Here is a 26,034-nt window from a genome sequence, read left to right as displayed (position 1 = left end):
AATTAACTTTTTTTATTTAATGCAAGTTAAATAAATTATTATTTATAAATTATTATTACCTCCCAAAAGAATGGGAAAAGGATTTTTCATGATTCCCAATGTTTGAATTTCGATTTTGTTAATAATCTTTAATTATTATTATTTATTAATTATTTAATTGTAAATTTATATTAATTTTAATTTATTTTTATCAACAATAATCAGAAAAAAATGTTATTTTATAATGTTAATGATTATAAAAACAAAACTGTGATCAAAATGTGATAATCGATCAAATACTCAATTTGTGTTATTTTATGAATAAAAAAATGGAATATATAATAAAGTTATGAATTTTACTTCATAAATATCCTATATAGTAACTAAAATAACAATTTAATAGTAAAATTTGATTATTTACAATGTTAACATTCATTTTAGTAGAATGGGTAGACTCGCCCCATACGAGAGATTTGTCAGCAGTTCTATAAAAATATACAGTAACAGCGTAACTGTTAATATTTTCTAAAATCGATTTCACAGCTTTAAAGAGGGATAAATAGCGATTCCGAAACACCTATTAAAAGCCTCTTTTCTTTAATATTTACAAAAGTTTGACCACTTGAAAGTTGACAAACTGAAAAAATGGGTAGACTCGCCCCGGTTTACGGTACTTATTGAATTCATTACTTATTGGTTTGATTAAAGAAAATAATTGCTTGTTTTTTCACCCTCCCATTAAAGAAATATTTGAATAAAATAAAACCCAATAATATATATTAAGATAACTCAACTTTAAGTTGAAAATATTTCTTGATTAAAAGCTTCATTCGCTTAAAAAATATAGAAATTGGTGAAAAAACAGGCGCCTATTTTTAAGGCTTGCCAGGCGTGAATAAAATGAATCAAAAGTGATTTGAATTATAAAACGAAAAGTTGCCAACGAAAAAAGGGAAAAAATAATAAAGACGAGAAACAAAGCTAGAAAAATCACAGTGGCCAAGTGAGAGAGAAAGAAAAAAGGAGAGAAAAAACCAAAACAAGAAAAACCATAGTGGCAGAGAAAGGAAAATCAGAGTAGAATGCATTTCCACGAACTAAAATTTATTCCCAATATTCCAACTATATGCAGCAATTGATGATTCTTCGTATCTTTATTAATGAACATATCTATCGTGTTCCTTAAATCTTAATTTTAAAGCGGATAATCAAATAATATCTCCCCAAATAATTTGTAGGTTGAGCAAAATTTTAATATATTTTTTATTTATTCACAATTTTTATGTTCTTTAATGGCGAACAACAAATTGAGTGAGACGACTTAATGTACTAGTTTATGTTCAAACTGAACCATAACTAGATTAATTTAGTCATATTTAAGACGCAAAATTATATAGTTCAGCTTCCATACTTGGATACCAGGGCTAATCTGTCGATCTCATGACTGTACAGGGGTTCGAATCCCAGCTCTGACTTCACTTCCATTCCTTCAATGAGTTCCATTCCTTGAAGAGTTCCCTAGTGTCTTGCTCTCTCCAGTTGATGACCCCAGACTATTAGAAGGGAAACTCTCATCCATGCATAGATGACAGCACTACTGAGTTGCTTAACACAAAAAAAAAGTCCAGTATTTCCAAACTCTCACGAGATGGCACAACCAGAAAAACTAATAAAGCGTCATTCCACGGTTCATTCGGTAAAACATTATTCAACCACAACTTAACTCTTAAGTCCATTACCTAACGAAAAGCCTGGCATAATCGAACTCGAATGCCTAGCTAAATTTCATTCTTATCGATTTTTAACTATACCAGTTGTTAACGGTTTCAAAACCGTAAAAGTAAGAAATATTCCTAACCGTAAACTTTACGGTTAATGGGATGGACAGATCGATGCCGATTACTTTACCGCAATTTTAGTTTGAGAATTTTAACAGTGTGTACAAGACAGTTTAAAAAAAAAAAAGTAGAATAATGCGGGAATGAAATGAAACGGATAATAAAATAACACCAATAAACGATCAATAAAAATAAGAAAACGGAACGTTTTATTCCACTCCTAAGCACATGGTCAACTTGCGTAACATGATTAAAAAGATGTTTCCATAAATTCAGACACCTTTCCGACACTAAAGATGGAGACAGGTCCCATGAAAAGGCATGGCCCTCCATAAGAAATTGACCGTAATTACAGCGTTCAATCTCCGCTTAATTTATGAAACCATAGGGTCGAAAAACGAGTTCCATAATTTTTCGGTATACAGGCCCTCGGGACTGATGGGATCGTATCTCAAAAAGTGTCGCAACTCACTCAGGGAACGTCATCTTTTCTCTTGAGGAGATGATTGGTATCAGATACTCTTAAATATCGTACAGACGTCGGAATAACTATATTATTTTTGTAGTTTACTACAATTACTTTGTTACAAATGTAAATAACTAGACAGGGGTCTGTTCAGACATTGTGTGAAAGGTTCGGTTTTTGTGAAATTGTGAAAAAATTACTCGCATTCTTTCAACCAGGGTCCTGCTTTTACGAATTTGTGCTAATAGGGTCCGGTTATTGCAAAAAACTTTTTCAATGAGTTCTTAAATTGTAAACAGATACAATATTAAGCTAAGCATTGTAAAACTATAATAAAAAAAAATTAAATTTTCAAAAATAAGCTGCAATTTGCTGCTTCTAAATTAGAGATGCAACATGCAAATATTTGATATTTAGCCTATACTGCTGAACGCAGAATATTCATTTCGGAAGAATAATGGAAGAAGCGTCTATCGAAGACAAAACTTAATTCGTTTACATCCATCTTCCTTGTTTTCTGCTCTGGGAAGGGTTTATTCAACTAACAAAACAATAATGAAGATAAACAAATTTGTGAAGGGTCCGATGAAAAGAAATACCATTTTGTGAAGGGTCAGTTTTTAAGTTAAAATATTTTGTGAAGAGTCCGTTTTTATGAAAAGATATTTTGTGAAGGGTCCGTTAAATTTCTTCTAAACAGACCCCTGCTACAGCTAGTTTTTTAAAAATGTTGTGACTATTAACTAGTACTTTGGTTGAACTTGAGTAACTACTTCACTACTCTAAGAATGCGAACTTTGTTGGAGGAATTTAGTTACATATTATGTTCAAAATGGTTTTTAATAAGAAATTGGCTTACATTAATTATGAAGGAATAATTAAGAAATATTTATTCATGTTCACAACAGAAAGTTTGTTTTTCCAAAACATTTGTTTTTTCGAATTTGTTTATTTAACCTTTTTCGACAGCCAAATATTTCATTTAAGAAATTATCGAATAATTGCAACTTTTTAATCGTTTAATGCTCTTTCATTTCCTCTAAGAAATTAAGTACATCGAAAATACTTTCCGTTTCTTTAAAATAATAGCAATGTTTCACGGATATGCATTCGCATGTGAAAGTGTAACCAAAGTGATTAATTATCTATTTCTAAATTGAGCGTTTTTGACTATATGGGGAACACCAAGAAGCTCGGTAATTTTTAACGCAGCGCTTTGGTTATTATTTTGCTAAAACTAACAATGGTTTTATGATGTGTGATAAAACTTGGTAAATGTGTTAGTTTATTCACGATACCTTAAGAACATGATATAAAAACCATTTATTCATTTACTTATCAGTTTTCTATTTTTTATTTTTACTAAAGGTGTTGCAATAAGAAATCAGAATTAATGTAATGGTGTTGCAATTTGAAAATCAGAATTTCCAATAAGCCTTTCCCATATGAACGGAAAAATCACCAAATGAATGGTTTAAATACCGACTATTTTGGTTTTTGTTAAAAGAATTATGGGGTTTTTTTCTTTTAAAAAGAAATGTCATTACTATACAGTACAGTACTTTCAACAGAATGTTTTTCCCCGTGTACGATTTGTTATTTTTCCGCTGATGAGTTGGATGGTAACGCATATTCAAAGTATTATCTCACGGCACTTAAAATAACTTGTTACAAATATTTGTTTCAAATAACAATTTTGCAAGATACTGTTACATCAATCCTTCTCTTTAAAACACTTGAAAGGGGATGACCTTTCATTTCTTTTCAGTTTATACCAACAAGACTTCTTTAGATACATTACCCAATTTAAAGAATAGTTAATATTTTTTTTTCACGGACTTTCTTCAGAGAGTAGGCAACTGCGATTCTTCTTTAAGCCTTTTGATATGGCAAATATTTTGATCACTTATTAACTTTTGACACTTTCAGAAAGGTGAAATTTAAGTTTTTTGTTTCAGATGAATTCGTAGAGTGAAAGAGAATAAGAAAAAAGAAAGAAAGAAAAAAAAAGGGAAAAAAATCGGAAAAATAACAATAATACAAAGAGTTTAACAAAATAATAAATATGCCCTCAAAATATCTCTGTATATATTTATAATTTATTGAAATAAATATTTAAAAAAAAACATACCATCTATTTTTCATTGAAATTTTATTTATTAAGTCTAGAATGCCATTAATAACTTGCATTTTAATAATTCCAGGACGTACCTTATCGATCTACATTATTAATTTATAACAACTCTAACGGCGAAATAGCAAGGTCTTCATTTTTTAAAAACTTTTTTACTTCACTATTTTTCAGTCGACTTCGAGAAATTTAACATTAAAGCAAAATAAAAATAGTATTAACAATAAACGCTACCCGAGAGCTTGAATGCAGTTAAATTAAAACCAGAGAAATATTTTGTTTTCCATAAACAATAGCATGTTTTGGTTTAAAAAAACAATGAACTATTTGCACCAACATGCTATTGATATCATTTCTAATAAAAGAAAAAACCTGTCTAAATGATGAACGACATGCAATTCTGCAAACAAATGGAAAAGATGTGGAGTAAAAATTAAATTAAGATGATAAGTTAGAATGGAGAATTTTAAAAAAAAAATGGAAGAAAGAAAAAAGAAAATGAGACGCCTACGCCGTTAACGAGACGGCTATCTGAACTTTGAACAACAGAATAACACCACACGCTGGGAAGGAGTTCTTAAAAGAAATAAAAAGTCAATAAATAAGGATGAAAATAAGAAGGTTCGAATTGGATTTCTCAACATAAAGTCATCCCTTCAACAACTTCGGTGTTTAGAGAGGTTGCCACAATAAAAAGCAGCCGGCGTCTTTAAACTTTTCCTTCTTTATTCTTTTCTATTTGTTCCTTTATTGGAAGCCAATTTAAAGGTTACAGTACACATATTTATTGCAACAACTGATTTTTATTTCGTTTCTAGGTCGATTTTTTTTTGCCTATACCATTATGAATTATACGTAAGGTGTTCTAGTATTTTTATTACCATGAATGACCGAAATCAAGAGAATGTCGACTTTCACCGGTGAATGTCAACAATCACATAGTCGCTTTGTGGTGAATGTCAAAAATATTTATTACATCCGATTTGATATTAATTTGTTTGTTTATTTGATATTTTAATATCTTCTGAAGATAGATTAGGAGAAACATCAGTGTTCGGAGTACCGGTTAAATGCATACGGAGCAGTGGCACTTCACCTTAAAAAAACATTGGTGTAGAGCATACCGGGCAAATGTTTGCCGGGAAGTGGCACTGAACCTTAAAAAAACATTGATGTAGGGCATATGGGATAAATGTATACCGGGCAGTGGCACTGAACCTTAAAAAAACATTGATGTAGGGCATACCGGATAAATGTATACCGGGCAGTGGCATTTAACTAGACCTAGTATATATTTCGGACATTTACCAAAGCGACTATGTGATTGTCAATATTCACTGGAAGTCAACAACCACAAATTTTGGTCATTCACAGTGACATTTTTACTGTGAAAAATGGATGCTCAAATTTCACGAAACTTTAGTCGTTTTCGCCAAAACAGTTTCCTGGTATATACTCCGAGCAAACATTTCGTCAAAAAGACGAACTAGCTATCGTCACTTCTTTAAAGAAACAAATTTCGTCAAAATCACTTTATCACAATAAATCACTTTATCGTGGGTACCATATGCGTGGATCAATGTTGCTCAAACGACACAAGAAAAACAGATAGAACAGAGAGACAAATGACACTCATGCTCGAAGCGAGATTCGAGCCCGGGATTTTCTAAGTTAGAGATTTTCTAGTAAGATTTTCTAAGTAGGTCTCTAAGTACCTTTTCCTGGTAAGAGAACACCATAAACGCCGATCAGCTTGTTTCGGCACTTTATTTTCGACCGTCTAGTCTTCATTCTTGTTCATTATCTCTCACAATACACTGCGATGTGATTCCGAATTAAGGAAACATTTTATATAATTGAGAAGTATGTAATTGAGACATAAAATTGAGAAGCAAAATTGACAGAGAAATAGTGCTGATTCGTTTAAGGGAAACGTAAAAAATCGCCATAATATTATTGACGCCTGATAATTAATTTTAGTAATAGGCACTACTGATATTATGGTAATTGTTTCAGTTTTAATAGATACCAAATACGCTTACTAATATAGGTACAAAGTATTACATTAGTATATTTGGTACCTAATAAAACTGCACTAATACTGTGCATTTTTAATGTAGAAACTGCGGAAAGAAGTTTCTTATCTGCCCTTTCGAAATAGATAGAAACAGGAGAAAATGACTTGACTGTGATAAATTTTGAGTATGAGTTACACTCCAGCAAAAGGATAGTGCTAAATGATATTGAATAAGTTAATCTTTATTTCGATGGGATTAACTACTGAAAACGTGTTCAGTTTAATCTAATAACGTAAAGTTACCAGAAAGGGCAAAAAATAATAATAATTTTAAAAAATTGAAGTTATTTTAACTTTATTTATTGTGCTGGTATGCGTCTCTCAGTTTAGGGCATCATTTTAAAATGTTGTACAGTACTGATTTATCTACTAGTACTTTTAGTACTTTTTGTTTTCACTTCGTACGAAGAACGGGTATTAACAGCTGGTTATAAGCATAATGAGACACCTTATCAATTAAAAATGATCTCTTTATTGTCGATGAGAAAGATTAGAAACAAGAAGGTTTATTGAGTAGTTGAAGTGGGCGATGTGGGGGCCATTCTGGCAGCGCTATGGATTAAAAGTCGCTTTTCATTACTTTTATTCGGCCTCTCTCATACATGTAATTCATCACGTCTTTCTCTTTCGTTTCTCATCACTCATAAAATAAGAAGAAAAAAAGAAGAAGTACATGAAGGGGAAAAGAAGTGAAAAGGACAGATAGGGCAAGATAGAAAGGGCTAAGTGTCAAAAGAAAACATCTGGAAAAACAGCCTAATAACGCGGGGGCCCCCAACGCCACTTGAGAAATGCATTAAAGATTCAAAACGCAGTTACATAAAAAAGATCCAAAAAGCACTTAAGACTTTTTTTTTATGGAAAAAAAAATCACAGGTAGTAGTAAAATTGATGAGAATCGTGGTAACCGTTTAATCGATCACGCTTTGAGGGTATGTACCCGATATATTAAGTTATAATTTTAAAGAAAGAACTTTTAGAAGATTTTTTTTATGAGTTTATAACAGTTTTTATAAAAAAAAAAGTTTTATGAGATCGTAAAAACTATACTATCGGGAAATATATAAAAGTTTAGTACAGGCATCACACAAATATATTTGATGAGGTTCATCATTGTTACACATTTTGTAGAACAATATTTTCCAAATTTACTGCAAACATAAAACAATACTAAGTTAAACCATATTAGACATCGTTTAAAGTTGAACTAAGTTAGATATGGTTTAACGTTGTGAACTATGTTAGATATGGTTTAACGTTGAACCACACTAGATATAGTTTGACGTTGAATCATATCAAACATGGTTTAACATCAATAGCATGATTTAACTTTGAATCACATTAGATATAATCTAACGGTGAACCATATAGTTTAATGTTCAACTCATTGTAAATACATTTCATGTGGTTCATTGTAACACATTTTGGAGCATAATGAAGAATAATATTTTCCAAATTTACTGCTGACATAATACGACGATAAATAAAGCAATATTAGATATGGTTTAACGTTGAACCATGTTAGACATGGTTTAACGTTGAACCATGTTAGACATGGTTTAACGTTGAATCACAATAGATAAGGTTTAGTGAATCATATAGTTAATATAATCATATAGTTAACATAATTTTTCTGAAAGTGTATAACATGACTTTCTTGGATAGTAAAATAAAAAATAAACATTAAAAAATACTTTTCTTTAGAGTATAAAAAAAAGAAACTTTTCCAAACTTTCATAAACCTTTGACGCAAAATTTATATTAAACATATTTTTCATACTTTCTCACTATTTTGTATTAATTTAGGTCAAAATAAGAGAAAAATTTTATATTTAGAATTTTAAATGATTTATGGTTATACATCAAGAAACTCCGGTGTCTTTTTCTGCGTTAAAGGTAAAACCTTTCCAACACTGCTCATTGCCAAACAAAAAGTTTTCAAATTAGAACTTATTTATAGTTATTTAGATCTAGGATAATCAGTTATCTATCATTGAAATTTCTTTAATTTACAAAATCAATTATTGATAAATATTGAGAAAAAATCTCTAATTCCTTTTTTTTAAATTTTATATTTTATTACAAATTTTTTTCCCGATAATCTAGAAGATTTTTTTAGTAACTATCAGGCTGGTTTTATAATTAAAATATACTAAACTATATTTTTGCCTTCAACTGAAACGTCAGAAAAAAAATACATAAAATAGACACCGGTGTCCAGTTTGCATCAAAGGATCAAAAACAATTTTTTTTAACCTTCTTATTACATTTTCAAAAACAGACAGATATTCTAAAAAGGTTTTAAAAAAAATTCATCACATAAAAATTTTCCAAAAATTATTTTTAATTAGGCAATTATTATTACTTTTTTTAATACAAAATGCAATTTTACCAGCTTAAAATAAGACATTTACGATTCGTTTTATTAACAATAAGTCTAATCCAAATCCGATTAACCCAAATTACTTCTCTCGCAAAACGTTATAAACGTTTTAAGATTAAAAAAAACCTAAAAAAACAAAACAATAAACACAAATATCTCTGTTCTGTGAACTAGTTTTTAAAATGAAATGCCTCATATATTTAATAACTGAAAAGTTTTTGAAGATTACATCATCATCATCATATGTCTTTCCTAACAAAAACAAAATTCAGACCTATATCATTAAAAACAGATTCATTTTTTTTCAATGCGCTGATGCCACTTCTGATGATAACAAAAAAGTAAAATAAAAAAAAACTACGAGTATGCTAATATTTTATCATATTCTAATGATATATCCTCCTACATGTATAATTAAGCAAGTTCTACTTGATAAAACCAGATATGACCATAAATTAATAGTATTCATAAAAGTCAAGCAATCACGATGGAAAGGAAGGAACAGTTACAAAAATGCCGCATTTCTTTTTCAGAAGATTAATATGAATTTCAAGGAAATTGTTATTAGAAAAAATAAGACATATATCTCGTTAAGGGTCATTTAAGCTTTCATAATCAAGGGTCGAAATAAGAATGACCCTACCGTTATTTTTAGAAACCGGAAAGAATTTTTTTTTCTTCAGAATTTTAAAGGAAAGAAAATTGGAAAATTTACTCAACAGTAACTAAACATCGAATGTATTAAACTATAATTGTGTTTACTAAGTCGTATTGAAATATGTTTTCTTTTTTATCATTGTTTTTCTTAATTCATTCTAACTTGTGTAATGCCCCTTTCTAAAAGAGTGACAATTTTAAAAATATTATTTTTTATCAAGACTATTAAGAAAGAAATTTAAAAAAATTTAAAGCTTAGGTACATTTAAATATTACTAAAATAAATTAAAATACGTAAAATTTGTTAACATTTCAAAAAAAAAAATACAAGTCTCGTAAAATTACTATAAACAGTACATACTGAAAGAAAATGACAAACAAATTTCGAAATTTAAGAAGATCAAATTAACATAATTATCTAAGTTATATTGCATAGTTAAATTTAAAAAAAAAAAAATATTCACACTTACACTAACAGGCAAGAATAAAAAATAGGAGAGCTTTATACCTAAAACAAAATAATTTAACTTTTTGATAGACCATTCACTTTTGACTTTTACAATGTAATTCGTTACCTAAATTCATTAAAATAATTCAAATTTTTGACAGAGCTTTCACTTTTGAATTTTACAATATAATCCGTTACATAAATTTATTAAAATAGACTTATTTAAATTAAACACTGAGAAAAAAGTATAGCCGAAACTACCAGAATGTGTTACCGTGTTTCTGACTCTATGGAAAAACCAAAAAGCTCGGTAGTTATAACCGAAGCGATTTGGAAATAATTTTGGTTAAACTAACCATTAAGTATAGTGTTATAATATGCGATAAAATTTGGTAAATAAGGCAAAATTTGGTAGCTTTATCATTATTTCTATGAGTATGGCAAAAAAACCATTTCCATTAAATCATTCAGTAATAATATGAAACGTATAAACTATTTTAAAGCTATAATAAACTAATGTTTATTCTATAGTAACAAACATATAAAATAATAACAAATGCATAAAATAATGTATGATATATATATTATTAAAATGTTCATTTTAAAGCATAAAAAAACATTTATCCTATAAGTTAGGAATAAATTATGTTTATTTTAAAATCTAGTAATGTTTATTATTTCATAAAAAAAACGCCGATACAAAATAGAATTTACTCTGTAACAAATAAATGTTTAAAACAGTTTTAATCTATTCTGAATTAATGTTACATCTATAATGATGAGCAAATTAAATTAAGCTTAAGTTGTTAATACAGATTTTATGCTTACAATATACTTTTAAAGAGCTCAATAACAATATTTTATTTGGATTTTTTAATCAAAAAGTAACATTGTTTATGTACGTTGACCAAAATATGGTACTCCCTATAGTCAAAAAGTATTTCTCTTGAAGAGATAACGCTACATGAACAATCTTCTGAACTAAATTAGGGCGTTACCAAAAATTCGTTTTTTTTCTTCTTTTCTTTTTTGTTTTTTTGTTTTTTTTTTATAACAATAATTATACCTGTTAAAATGGACAATTGTTTGATGAAATTTCGAAACTACTTTTTCTTACACGATTAAAAGCAATAAGAATGGTTACTTTTAGAGAGAAAAAAAAAAGAATTTAAATATTTCACCACAAACAAGGGACAGAATCAATAATTTGTTGAAGGTGTCAAGGTTGTAGTTATCAGTCACGGTTAAGATTTTTTCTGTACTTAAAACAATCACACCCCGTGAAATCGACCTTTTCAACTACATAATAAAGATAGGGTGTTTCAACTTAAAAGTTTCCTTTTCATTCACAAATTTGCTCTTTAATTTCATGACACGCTCATGTAAGTGTTATTTTAAGCTTTTTATCACCAGTTTAACATTCAAGCAAATTGTGCGCACAAAAAATGTTTCTTTTTTGTTCACAAATTTATTCTTTCATCTAATCCCATTGTGTTTCAACGAATTTTGTTTAACCCTGAATTTATACTTACAATTGTACTTTTTAATCAAATTTTGCATAAACGAACTTTCTTTACGATTATATTTCATACACAAACATACTTAGCAATTTCAACACGTTTTGTTGTACGTTTGTGGATGGATGGAAAACGTTAAAAAAAGTTCATTTGTACAAAAGTTGTTGGAATTACTAAGTATGTTTGTGGATAGATGGAAAACGTTAAAAAAAAGTTCATTTGTACTTAGTAATTCCAACAACTTTTGTACAAATGAACTTTCTTTAACGTTTTTCATTCACAAACATACTTAGCAATTTCAACACATTTTGTTGTACAAATGAACTTCTTTTAAGGTTTTTCAACCATCCACAAACATACTAAGTGATTTCATCACATTTTGTACAAATGAACTTTCTTTAACGTTTTCCATCCACAAACATACTTAGCAATTTCAACATATTTTGTTGTACAAATGAACTTCCTTTAACGTTTTCCATCCATCCACAAACATACTAAGTGATTTCATTACATTTTGTACAAAAGAACTTTCTTTAACGTTTTCCATCCACAAACATACTTAGCAATTTCAACACATTTTGTTGTACAAATGAACTTCCTTTAGCGTTTTTCATCCATCCACACACAGACTTAGTAATTCCAACACCTTTTGTACAAATGAACTTTCATTAACGTTTTCTTTCCCTCGACAAACATACTCGCAATTTCAACACATTTTGTTGTACAAATGAACTTTCATTAACGTTTTCCATGCCTCGACAAACATACTCAGCAATTTCCCCACGTTTTGTACAAATGAACTTGTTTTAACATTTTCCAAACATACTTTGCGATTTCGTCACATTTTATACAAATGACTTTTCTTTAACATTAAATTATTTAAAATCATAAAAAAATCACGTTTTATATAAAAACAAATTAAAAAAATATTTACGTCCACTCTGTTACGTTTTTCGATTTGCTATTTTTACAAAAAAAAATTTCGATTACAATAAAATTTTTACACACATTAGGTTATTATGTTTGATCATGCAGTTTTATAGCCCCAATACTCAAATCTGCTAATTTTGGAACAATGATATATTTAGTATTTAGAATTTAACAAGCAATAAATGTAAAATCCAAAAATAATGTTTAATACTAAAATTGCTTGTATGAGTGGTGTGAACGAACACAATAAACCATAAAAAAGGGGTGGCTTCATTTTAAAACGATTCCCAAATAACATTTTAGAAAGAAAAGATACCATTCGAGTAAATTTCCGAGAAAACGGGTGTTTGTTTATTCGGGTACTTTCACTTTCAATGGGGACACTCCCACAAATGAGGAATGTTAAGTGTCCTAAAGTAAACTCATAGCATTCTGACCTGAATTACTCACACACTTAACAAAGGGTGAGCGCATAGGATGGTTTTTATTTCTCACTAAATGCGAATAATTTTTTTTATCTAACTATGCAGCTACTTTGATGCCTTTTAATCAAATTATCCGAATTGAACCGAAATTCCGTTTGATACAAAATGTAATGAGTTGGAAATTTTCGATTTAGGATCTTGAAATATTTGAATAATAAATTTAAAGATGAATTAAGCTAAATTTGTTCCCTTGACTTTAATATTTAATATATATAAAAGGACCAGCAATCAGGGTACTGGTAATCCAATTTTACCGGTACATTGTTACAGAACAAAAAAATCTGATATACTGTAATTTTTACTGTAATAATTGCCGTAAAATAAACTAATCATTCTATAATTAAATAAAGAGTACGTTAATAATTACGGTATGAAATTTTGCTTAAAAATGGATTTTAATGATACATCCGAAAGTGCGGGTACTTTATACCGTAATTTGATTCGGAATTTTTTTTACGGTGAATATTTTTTAATCTAATATTTTCAAATTTTTTTTTTTGTTTATGCATATTTATTTATCTTTTTTGAACAACAGAANCCGAGAAAACGGGTGTTTGTTTATTCGGGTACTTTCACTTTCAATGGGGACACTCCCACAAATGAGGAATGTTAAGTGTCCTAAAGTAAACTCATAGCATTCTGACCTGAATTACTCACACACTTAACAAAGGGTGAGCGCATAGGATGGTTTTTATTTCTCACTAAATGCGAATAATTTTTTTTATCTAACTATGCAGCTACTTTGATGCCTTTTAATCAAATTATCCGAATTGAACCGAAATTCCGTTTGATACAAAATGTAATGAGTTGGAAATTTTCGAATTAGGATCTTGAAATATTTGAATAATAAATTTAAAGATGAATTAAGCTAAATTTGTTCCCTTGACTTTAATATTTAATATATATAAAAGGATCAGCAATCAGGGTACTGGTAATCCAATTTTACCGGTACATGTTACAGAACAAAAAAATCTGATATACTGTAATTTTTACTGTAATAATTGCCGTAGAATAAATGAATCATTCTATAATTAAATAAAGAGTACTTTAATAATTACGGTATAATATTTTAAGGTAAAAATGGATTTTAATGATAAACCCGAAAGTGTGGGTACTTTATACCGTAATCTGATTCGGAATTTTTTTTAAGGTAAATATTTTTTAATCTAATACTTTAAAAAAAAAAATTTCTTTATGCATATTTATTTATCTTTTTTGAACAAAAGAACTTGTTAAAATATCCATTATGCTTAGTTAAAAATGTTTCAAATAAAATAAAATACAATTTTAATTATTAAAAAAATTAAAGAAAAATAAACAAAGAAATCAATTCATAAAAGAATATTTTGATTTTTAAAAAAATCCTCTCTTTAGATATCTGTTATTAATTCTTGAAACAATTAATTACTGAACCACAAACTAAGGCCAATAGCATTAATTGTTTTTCTCTATAATTTAACAAATCAATATAAACTTGATACTAGTACATTTCTGTTTCAGAAACAACTAAAAATAATTGTTTATAATTTTATACTTATTAAAAGTAAACTTTAAATTTTTCTTCGCAGAATTGAGTTGGAGTTCGAACCTAATGCCTCAAAACTTCATATTAAAAAATGGTTATGTAAGTATGGTCTTATATAATCCCCATCATCTGACTCGTTTGTATAAGTCGGCAACAAAAAAGAGATCTACTATCGATTTTCCCATTTAGTTTATTTCCAATATTTGATGTTGAAAAAAAAATATAAGAAACAATATTATCCATTAAGTAAATATTAACAGGTCATGTGATACGCGTCACTCATTTACTGTAAACAACTGAAGGGTTTCCTTTTAAGTCACACAGTTTATTATTAACATGTGACTATGTATAATGATAAAATCTTTATACTTTTTTATTTTAATACCATTTAGGGTTGGCATTTTGTCCGGAAGAAAAGTGGAAAGACCGGAAGAAAACAGACAAAATGAAAGAAACTGGATGAAATGTATGAAATTAAAAATAATCAATACAATTGCTTAGAAATAATTGCTACAAGAATAACTTAAATTTAAGCAAAATTAAATTTAATTTAAAAAGAAGTTAAGTTTTTCCCAATTGCTTTTTTAAAATAATAACTTTTTACAGGAAGAAAACTGGACAGGAAGAAAACAGACATAATGGAAGAAACTGGATGAAATGTACGAAATTAAAAATTACCAATACAATCCTTTAGAAATAATTGTTACAAAAATAACATAAATATAAGCAAATTAAATTTAATTTAAAAAAAGTTAAGTTGTTCAGAATTGCTTCTTTAAAATAATAACTTTCTTCAGATTACGTTTTTTACTTTTACAGAATTATAACGTTTATACTTCCTACACTGTAAAAAATTCCGGATCAAATTCCGGTAAAAAGTAACGGCACTTAAAATTAAAATCTATTTTTATTGAAACAAGTTACGAAACAAAAAAATATGTACCGTAATTTTCGCAGTAATAATTACCGTAAAATCACTGAATTACTCTTAATAAATAAATATTATTGTGAAAATTATGGATAATATTTTACTGTGAAAATGTCCAACACTCTTATCTGGACAAGTAAGATATTATTTCCTTCGTACTTAATGCTAAATCAAGTAAAATCAAAACAAAGTTAATAGGACTAATGAGTCACAAGTTATATTTACGTAAAAAAAGTACAGTCTTGTATATTATACCTATAAGAACAAAACTATACCACACGTACAGTTTTGTACTTATAACAATTTATGCATTTGTAAATTTTAAACTGATCCGCAAAGACATTCCATTTTTTGCATTGTTTTACGCTAAATTGAATGAAGTTAAAATTAAATTGACTAATAGTTTAGAAGTTATAAGGATTTCATTTAATAAAATTATAATTTTTGACCCATTTGTACATATTTACAATTTTCAGAAGGCACTTTAATTAGGGTTTTCAAACTTATAAGAAAAATTATAAATTTTAAAATCGAATCTTTTAGGTCGCGATGTCGCGTCGCGTTTTATAAGGACTAGAAACCAATACATTATTTGTCAAAAACAAAAAGGAGTTTTTGACAGTATTGCTAATGAAATATTTGTGTCAAATAAAAACAATAAATTTAGATGCAGTGAATAATGAATAGGAAAAAAAATAAGAATTGACCAGTACCAGGAAATAATGGAGAAATATATCTCATTCAAAAGGAGGTTCACCTTAAGGTTAAGGTTATTCATGAAATATTCATGTAAATTCCAATAACACCTACAATAGTTTTGTTTGCAAATAGCCTAATATTTATAGCTGTATGCAAAAGACAAATTAGGCAAGGAATAAAGCTAGTCTGCCATAACATCATGAGTGCATAAATTAAAACTGTAACGCGAGGGATTTACTAATAAGGCTCATCATAAATTGTTTTTTGTACAATAAATTATCCCAATTCTACAGTTATTTAGACAGATCTAGATTAAAATAACACAACTTACCTTTTATTTAATAAGTGATATTTGATTGAATTAACACTGACTTAAACAGTTGAAGTTTTAATATGATAATCATACATGTCCCATAACCAAATGAAAATAATAATAATAAAATAAATAAATAAATAAAATGTCGCAAGTTTATTTCTTGCATTAATTATTGAGAATTAACTTTTTTTATAGAACTCATGTATAAGAAACTAAGTTTTAATTAAATTTTCGTTATGAAGAATTATAGTTTTTTCAAATATAAATACCAAAAACTTGAAATTTGGACTTTTTCATTCTCATCAGAAAAGTTTGTAGTAAAGGAAAAGTTTGGGGGCTCGGTGTTTTTATAACACTCAGTTTAAATTTTAAATTCATAATTATTTTTTGCCGTACTATATATGGGCTCTAAATATTATGCGTAATTACATATTTTAGAGCCGTGGTGGCTCAGGGGATAGAGTGCTCGCCTCCCTATCAGTTGACCTGGGTTTGAATCCAGCAATGGCTGTTCGAAACGAATTTCGCACCGACCACTGCGTTGAAGCAAAATACTTTGCCATGCAAAAAAATTGTTTACCTTACGATTCAAAAATTTTTCAGCATTTATTAAATAAAATAATAAAAAACAATAAATGTTTACTGATTATTATTTTTTTTTGTGGAATTATCTTGGGGAAAACGAATTTTATAATTGCGTGTAAATTTTTTTCAATTCGCTTAAAAGGTTCTCGAGATATGGCGAAAAATGCAAAAAATAAAAATAATTAAAGTGTCCAAACTTTGGATCAATCTCCTGACTAAACTATGGGAACACTGTTTCCCAGATTGCGGCTACTCCCTATATTTTGAGGGTCATAAATTCGAATCCGTCGAAAAAAGGGTATGTTTATTCAGAGAAAATACGTTTTTGTGCCTGGATTTGGTAACTTAAAATATCGAATGCACTAATTTACTTACATATTAGATAACCCTTTCGAACCATTAAGAGCGAGTCTCATCAAAAGTTAATGAGAGTGGTCTGTTTATTTTTTTGCGCACTGTAAACAGATGTATCAAACAATAACAAATGTAATTTGAAACTTTACATTCAACGTCTGAGATGAGACAATTTTTGCAGACCAAAAAGTAATTTAAAAAACCTATTGCTGATTTTTCTGAGTATCAGGGATCATTCGCTTGTATTTAAAAGTTATTCGAAAATCAGAAGAGATCTTATCAACTATGTAAGGGTAGTGAAGTGTGACTGCATCACTTGAGTTGAGGAAAAGTAAGATAAAAAGTGTGAAAAGATGCTTTAAACATGGCAGAGATACAGTTACAGTTCATGGAGCACAATACCTTCCCGATGAATGAGAATAAAAAGTGAAATATAAAAAAAATCATATATTTCCTCTTTTAAAATTATAAGACTCATATATTTTCATTTAAAGTCCCTGGCTGATTTATTAGACGTACTCTAAGATTCTATGTGAAATCTAAATTATTAGGTGACACTATACGGCTTTATTGTTTTTATGCGACGGAAACCGGTTTGCAGTTGTTTACGTCCGGGTACCTATTGGTTAAATTAGACGATATATAATATAAATTCAATGATTGGATAAATTAGACGATATATTATATAAATATCGAATATTTATTATATCAGGTATTATATTAGCATATAATAATTAGACAAAAAATGTAGTGTTTTAATAATGACATGTTTTGCACGAGTTTAAATGCAATACTTTTATATTTAAACATACGTGTACATACGTGTTAACGTATTGCATTACAATGTTAACCAATTAATACACTAACGTAAACAAGCGCAAACCGGTTTCAGTCACGTAAAAACAATAAAGATGTATAGTATCACTTGATAATTAAGATTTTACATAGAATCTTATAGTGCGTCCAGTAATTTGGCCAGGGACTATAACTTACAAAGGAGTAAACGTAATTCAAATAATCCTACTTCCAAGTTTTGTCACCAAGTGATATAAATATGTTTAAACCCTCGCAGATGGAACACGGGTGTCCTTTTTATAGAGTTTTCTTCTGGTTCTCTAATTACAAGCAAAAATATATTTTGATATTTTTTAATTACGAGAAAAAGTATAATAGTTACTAAAAAAATCTGTTAGATTATCAGAATTATTTGTACTAAAATATAAAATCCAAGAAAAGTACCTCGTAATTTTTTTTCATTCATATGCAAAAATTTATCAAAAAGTGATATTGTAAATTGGAGAAATTTCAATGATGAATAAATGTTTTTTTTTTTATCTAAATAAATGGAAATAATTGCAAATTTGTTCGTAAAAGAGCAGTGTTTGATTAACAAGATTTTATATTGTTGACGAGATTTTACATTTAACGCAGAAAAAAACACCAGTGTTTCATGCTGTATTTTATAACCATAAATTATGAAAATGATAAATACAATATTTTTTCAACTTAAACTCAACTTAACCTTACTTTTGATCCAAATTAATGCAAAATATTGAAAAAAGTATGAAAAATACGGCGAAGAAGTTTTTTGCGTCTCAAACTCAAAGCAAAGCTGNTAACCATAAATTATGAAAATGATAAATACAATATTTTTTCAACTTAAACTCAACTTAACCTTACTTTTGATCCAAATTAATGCAAAATATTGAAAAAAGTATGAAAAATACGGCGAAGACGGTTTTTGCGTCTCAAACTCAAAGCAAAGCTGTAAATTTAAATTATATATACTATTAAGACTAAAAAAGTTATCTTTATATGAAAAATAGTTCAAAGATTTTTAAAAAAATATTAAGAATTTTTAAAAATTTCCCAATAAAAGAATTTTTTCGTTCTAGATGAGAATCATTAAAATCTATGAATAATTCACAATTTTAGAAAAGTTTTAAGAACCCATACAAAGCAGTATTGGAATGATTTTTAAAATGCTAAAAAAAATGCCTTTCCTTTCGCAAATTAGTTGCTTTCCTACAAATTAGTATTATTGCACCATTTTAAAAATTAACATAGAAACATGCCGTTTAAAGATTGACAAATCTTAGCCTAACAGTTATAAATAGTTATAACAAACAACAGTTACAACAGTAACAACAGTTCGACGATATACTTTGAACAGTAAATACAATTCAAAATCGTCGAAGAACAGCTTGAACATACAGTAAGCTACAAAAATTAAAATAAATAATTATAAAAACGGGGGGGGAAGCGGAAAAGAAACATATTTTAGTTACTATAAGTTTTTTTTTGGCATAGCTGCTAGTGAGAGGGCGTATAAATATTTTGAAAAGATAAAATGTACAAATAAACAAAAAAATATTATTATATTCAAATGAACAAAAAAAAAATATTATTATATTATTATTATTAAAAGAAAAATATAAATGCAAGTATGATTTCAAAAAACTCATAAAACTGCTTTTTACGTTCCTTTAAATACACTATTAAAGCAAAACATGAGGAAATGGATCATGACAACTGAAAAACCAACATCAACTTAAAAAACGTATTTTAAGTGTTTTCTTTATTCAAATCAGTGGCTTATCAATTACAAACACAGTTACGCATCAGTGAGCTACATCAAAACGCATCGCATGTACATCTTTACGGAAGATTAACAGAATTAAAAAGAAAATCATAGGTTGTTTTTTCGAACTAACTAAAATGTTTTCTAAAAAGCTTAATCAATTGCATAAAACACGCTCTGATTTCAATTAAAAAAAGTCTAACAACAATAATTTTATTAAAAAAAAATTTCACTTTCAAAAATATATTCTTTGAATTGAAAAACCTCAGGTCAATTTATCAAACTTTTGATAGTTGAATAAGTTATTCTTTCATTAAAAACAGTATTTTTATAATTAAAGCGTTGCTATTTCAAACTTCAAAGAAACCCATATTATTATATACAGATTTAATAGCTCGGTTATTTTCTTTTCATACAGAACTTTTTCAATATATTTCATTCATTTTCACAAAAAAAAAGACATTTTGACATAAAGAAAAATAATTAGGATAATATAGAATATAATTTAACTATTAAAGAAAACTTCATTAAAAAGGAAATGATTTTTTAATTTCAAAAGAAACAATACAAAATATTTTCCTTTATTCCAAAATATTAAAGAATTTTTGAATACATAGAGATGATTGAAAAATTGGTTTGGAATTCTATTAAAGAAAGAATTTAAAAGAGAATTTAACTTAAATGCTTTCAATAAATAAACATACCAATAACTGGAATGGGAATTTAATCTTAAATTCATCATAAACTTAATGAACAAAACATGTTTTGAAATCTTAAATTCTTGAATAGACTTCAGTTTTCTAATAGAGAAATATTTCTAATAATTACTTATCATTATAAACTACGATCAAAACATTTATCGTTCGCTTGATTAAAAAATAGTTTTGATTTGCAAAAGAATGCGGAGATTTTAAAAATAAATGACTTTATAGAGTAAAAAGTATTTGAAATGTCAAGTATTTATTTCCTTCAGCATAATTCAGTGAAAAAATGTTTTAAGGTTTTCAAAACTTCACAATTGTTTCGGTTTTAAATTTACGAGATTTTTACTCCCAGTCATATAATTAATATCTCTTGGCAGCATAATACTTACTATATACGTATAATTTATACTTCATGTGTGTTAAGACTGAACAAAAACTACGGAAGCAATAGTTTTCAAACATGGAACATGAGCTGTGGTGGCTCAGGGGATAGAGCGTTCGCCTTCTCATGAAGTGAACCGGGTTCGAATCCCAGCGATGGCTGGTCGATACGAATCCCGCACCCGGCTCGCACCCATCACAGCCCAGACGTAAAATATCGTCAGTGGTAGACGGATCATGGGTTAGAGTCCCCTTTCCGTGGTGACACTCTCTAACAGGGTGCGTAGCCAAATTATTCAACAAAAAAGTAGCACCTTTTAAGCACTTTTCAAGCACTCAAAAAATATTTTTAAGCACTTAAAAAAAGCATCATAATTAGGCGGGATTGGAAAGTTTTTGACAATTGATGGTTTTATCTTGTTTTAACCGTCATGTCAAAAAAAAAATCCTTTTGACATTGTTTTTGACAATTGTCAAAAATCATGAAATTTTGAATCATGTGAAACGAATGGCGTTTTCATACGCTACGGACTGGCAATAAACCGAAATAGATTGGGGTTGAAATAATTGCGAAAACGTTGAATAGAACAATGTGAACTGTGTCTTTTTGCATACTTCGAAGCGAAAATCAACATAGTAAAGGAAAAATCTCATTTTGAAAAAAGGGAAAATTAAGCACTTTTTAAAAACACCCCATGAAAGAGCATCTTTAAGGGCTATTAAAAAACGGAAATAAGCACCTTTAAGCACTTTTATAAAAACGCTAAGCACCCTGCTCTAAGAAATAAGGACGAGATATCTCGTCTTTCTTTAATTTGAAACGTAAAAAAATTTCTTCATTTTTAAAACTTTTCGAAGATTAAACACACAATAAGCCAAGTAATAGAATGACTTATTTTCTGAACATGAAACCCGTTGTAAAATAATAAGGCATAAAATTTTTCACTTTACTTTATATGAATTGCCTATATAATATTTCTTGGGGGGGGGGAANAAAAATATCATAATTAGGCTGGGTTGGAAAGTTTTTGACAATTGACGGTTTTATCTTGCTTTAACCGTCATGTAAAAAAAAAAAAAAACTTTTGACATTGTTTTTGACAATTGTCAAAAATCATGAAATTTTGAATCATGTGAAACGAATGGCGTTTTCATGCGCTACGGACTGGCAATAAACCGAAATAGATTGGGGTTGAAATAATTGCGAAAACGTTGAATAGAACAATGTGAACTGTGTCTTTTTGCATATTTCGAAGCGAAAATCAACATAGAAATATCAACATAGGAAAAATCTCATTTTGAAAAAAGGGAAAATTAAGCACTTTTTAAAAACACCCCATGAAAGAGCATCTTTAAGGGCTTTTAAAAAACGAAAATAAGCACCTTTAAGCACTTTTATAAAAACGCTACGCACCCTGCTCTAAGAAATTAGGACGAGATATCTCGTCTTTCTTTAATTTGTAACGTAAAAAATTTCTGCATTTTTAAAACTTTTCGAAGATTAAACACACAATAAGCCTAGAAATAGAATGACTTATTCTCTGAACATGAAACCCGTTGTAAAATAATAAGGCATAAAATTTTTCACTTTACTTTTTATGAATTGCCAATATAATATTTCTTGGGGGAGAGAAAAGGTCAAAAGTGTCGGGGAGATGACACCTTTTGTCAGCCGAAAAATATTTCATTCCTTGACTCGCCTTTTTTTGTGTCATCTTCTCAGAACTGATGATGAATATTATGTAACAAAATAAGTATCAGGCTGAACTAAAGTGAATAGAACTTTATACAAGGCGGAAATATTTTAATTGGCGCTAAAATATGATAAGGTGTTGTTTTAACCAATAGGGGAAAAAAGTAGTAACATAATAAACAAAACAACTTAATAAACGAAATGAAGTACGAATATTTTTAGTAGGTAGTAATTAAGGTTTAGTAGGTAATATTTTTAGCAGGTTTATTAGTTATTATAATAGTAAAAACAACACACTTATAATCGTCAGGATACTTCTTTTTTAACCATTTGATAAGAACTATTGTACGTATTTTGATTTGAACCATTTTGATGCGTATTAATGTAATACATTTCAGAATGTATAAATTAAATCTGTTATTAACACTTTCATAACAAAATATATTTCTTCGAACTAACGTTTCATATTCATATTCATAACGTTCGTTTTCATATTTAAAATTCAACAGCCCAGCAAAAAAAGGAAAGTTTAAACGTTAATAATTATAATATGCATAGAAGGAAATAATAAAATATGTTTAGATGAAAAAACAAGAGCAAAAAGAGTTAAAAACGATTTTACAGAAAAATATTTTTGTTAAGTATCTAAAACTTGTTTTTTCATACTATACTAACTGGACTTAGTTTAAAATTAAATTTATTTAAATGGTTTAAACGGTTTTACAGTTTTAAACGGTTTTTTATCCATTTACAACCAGCATGATCTCAAAACCCTAAAAAGAAATTTAACTGGAAATCGGAGCTAAACTTTTCCTTAGGTGAGGGGCATTGTAGTTAGGTAGTCGTTAAGTTGTATTTTATCAAATAAACTGTGGAATGTGGTTATCTGGCTGTTATACCTATCGTAAGAGATGGGAAATACTAGACGTTTTAATGTTAAACAGATTTATGGTGCTGTCATCCATACGTGAATGAGAGAGCACCCTTTTCTAATAGTCCAGTGTCACAAATTGGGGAGTGCAGGACGCTGGAAACTAGCCATGTGTTGAAGGGAATGAAGGAAATAGTGTGGCGTCAACGCTGGGAATCGAACCCCCGTTCTGTCGGTCATGAGATCGACAAATATAGAGTTCTCGGCTATAATATGACCCAGCTGCAAGGGGCTAAGTGGTTTCATTAGCTTTGCCAAAATGGTGCGATAAAATTCTGCTTGTTTAACCATATTATGTGAAAGTTGTTAATAAACAGTTTTCCTCAAAGGTAGCAGTTTGAATACCATCTTATTTATAGTTATTTGACCGCTTTTTTTTCAAATATGGTAAAAAAGCAATTAAATATATTGTTATTTAACCATTTTTTTCCGAGAAATTTCTAACATTGTACGAAGATACAAATAAGCGATAAATACCATAAAAGGAGGTATCTGATTACTGATAACATTTATTAACTTTATATTGGTACAGCCAAAAATATATATTTTTATTTCAGGAATAAACATGTCATATGAATTTTTTTTTTCCAATGAGAATGCTCGGACAACAATCAGAAAAGTCAGACATACTTATTGTATAGAGAAACTACTTTTCCAGAAATTCCTTTCGTTTTATTTTTAAAGATGGCTCAAAATACAATACCTTAATATACAAAGAAAGAAAGGGAAAAAAAACGAATGTATTCTCGTTTAAAGAAGTCATTTAAATTTTTTTACCCCCTCGCCATTTTCGAATTTTTTATTCCGGATGATGATACTGACTCACAGTTTACAAAAACAAAAAAGTTCGACTCTATTCGAACTCGTGGGCGAGTGAAACGAGCTATTTTTCTTTAAATGATATCATTTATTTTCAAATGACCCCTATAGTTCTTTTCCGTTAAAAGTCAATGTTCTTTGAACAAAGAACAACGTAAAAGAACAAGGAAATCAATTAGAAGACGTTTTCTGTTGTATAAGAACACAATTAGTCAATTAATGAACAAAGAAAAACATCTTACTCACCTCGGAACAGTTCCCAAGTAATATAAATAGCGGTAAACATCAAAGATTTTATTTCCGTTTTTTAAAAGCTCTTAATTCGATTCAACAACAACAAAAAATTTGTCACCGGAATTGTAATAAAATTAAATCAGACAAAAAATAATTAAATATGCGTATTTATTTCGTATGACATTATTTGCAAAAAAAGATACACCTCTCTAAAAAATCAACTCAACTTAGAATCCTAATATCAGCAACAAGAATCATGGTATAAATTTGGTGCAAAATTTAATAAGATGTTATAAATTTAATTGAAGCATCGTGTAATAATTATAAGAAGCATTATTACATGGTTCAACCCAATTTTTAAAAACTAAGAAATTTATAATTTTTGAATGGTTTTAAAGAAGGTAAAAATATATCCTTTAATAGAGCTTATTACAATTTGATTCAATAATTTATCTAAAATTATTTTGTAACAGCCATGTATAATTATTTTATTATTATTTTTTGATTAATCGATATTAAGTAGTTAAAAACGCAGGGGAAAAAAACAGCCCAGTAAAACTTTTGATCTAATGATCGGATTTTCACGTTTTAGGGCTCATTCTTAATGGCTCAAGGGGGTGACCTCAAATAAGCTAACTAATAAGTGCAACCGATATTTTAAGTTAAGAAATCAGACAGGAAAACTGAATAAATATGCCTTTTTTTCCGACGGATTCATAAATCTTTGAAATATAGTCCCAATAGGTGGATCAGGAGAGCCCTAAATGTGAATTTCTTTTTTCGTATTTCGCTATACCTAGAGAACTTTTGAAGCAAATTGAAAAATTTCTTACACGTAATTATATAATTCGTTTATCAAAGAAAATTCCACGCAAACAGGAACTTTAAGTAAATATTTTTTTATTATTATTATAATAAAAAATATTTTATTTAATAATGGTCGAAAAAATGTTGAATAGTAAGGAATACAATTTGTAACATAATTTTGCATGGGAAAATAAAAATTTTCAGCGAAACTGATTTCGCTAAAATTTTTTATTTTGTCATGTAAATTTACATTCCTTAAAATGATGTAAAAATTCTTCACTTCAAAATTTTTTCGACCAATATTGAATGAAGTGATAAAAAATAATAAATATATACTAAAACTTGTATTTTGCATGGAATTATCTTTGTAAAAACGAATTTTATAACTGTGTACAAAAATTGTTTAATTCGCTTTAAAAGTTCTCGAGATATTGCGAAGAATGCATTAAGTAAAATTAATATTAAGGGGTTCAAACTTAGGAGCTCTCTCCTGACCAAACTATTGGGACCGTATTTCCGTATTTTCCAGATTCCGTATATTTTGGGAGTCAGAAATCCGAATCCGT

At 28.4% G+C, this 26,034-nt stretch overlaps 1 protein-coding gene and 1 long non-coding RNA gene across 49 annotated transcripts in view; one reads left to right on the top strand and one right to left on the bottom strand.

Moving 5' to 3' along the window:
• Window positions 1–26,034, bottom strand: part of LOC107456393 (focal adhesion protein tensin) — a 348,273-nt gene that overhangs the window by 90,070 nt on the left and 232,169 nt on the right. The window lies entirely within an intron of this gene.
• LOC139425071 (uncharacterized) lies at window positions 14,169–15,166 on the top strand. The gene is made up of 3 exons (XR_011636273.1): window positions 14,169–14,535; window positions 14,829–14,902; window positions 15,043–15,166. It is a non-coding gene; the product is annotated as an uncharacterized lncRNA (long non-coding RNA).

Source organism: Parasteatoda tepidariorum, chromosome 2, assembly GCF_043381705.1.
Source record: "Parasteatoda tepidariorum isolate YZ-2023 chromosome 2, CAS_Ptep_4.0, whole genome shotgun sequence".
NCBI classification, from domain to species: domain Eukaryota; kingdom Metazoa; phylum Arthropoda; class Arachnida; order Araneae; family Theridiidae; genus Parasteatoda; species Parasteatoda tepidariorum.
The sequence above is the reverse complement of the archived record's forward strand: the minus strand, read 5'-3'. Positions and strand labels throughout refer to the sequence as shown.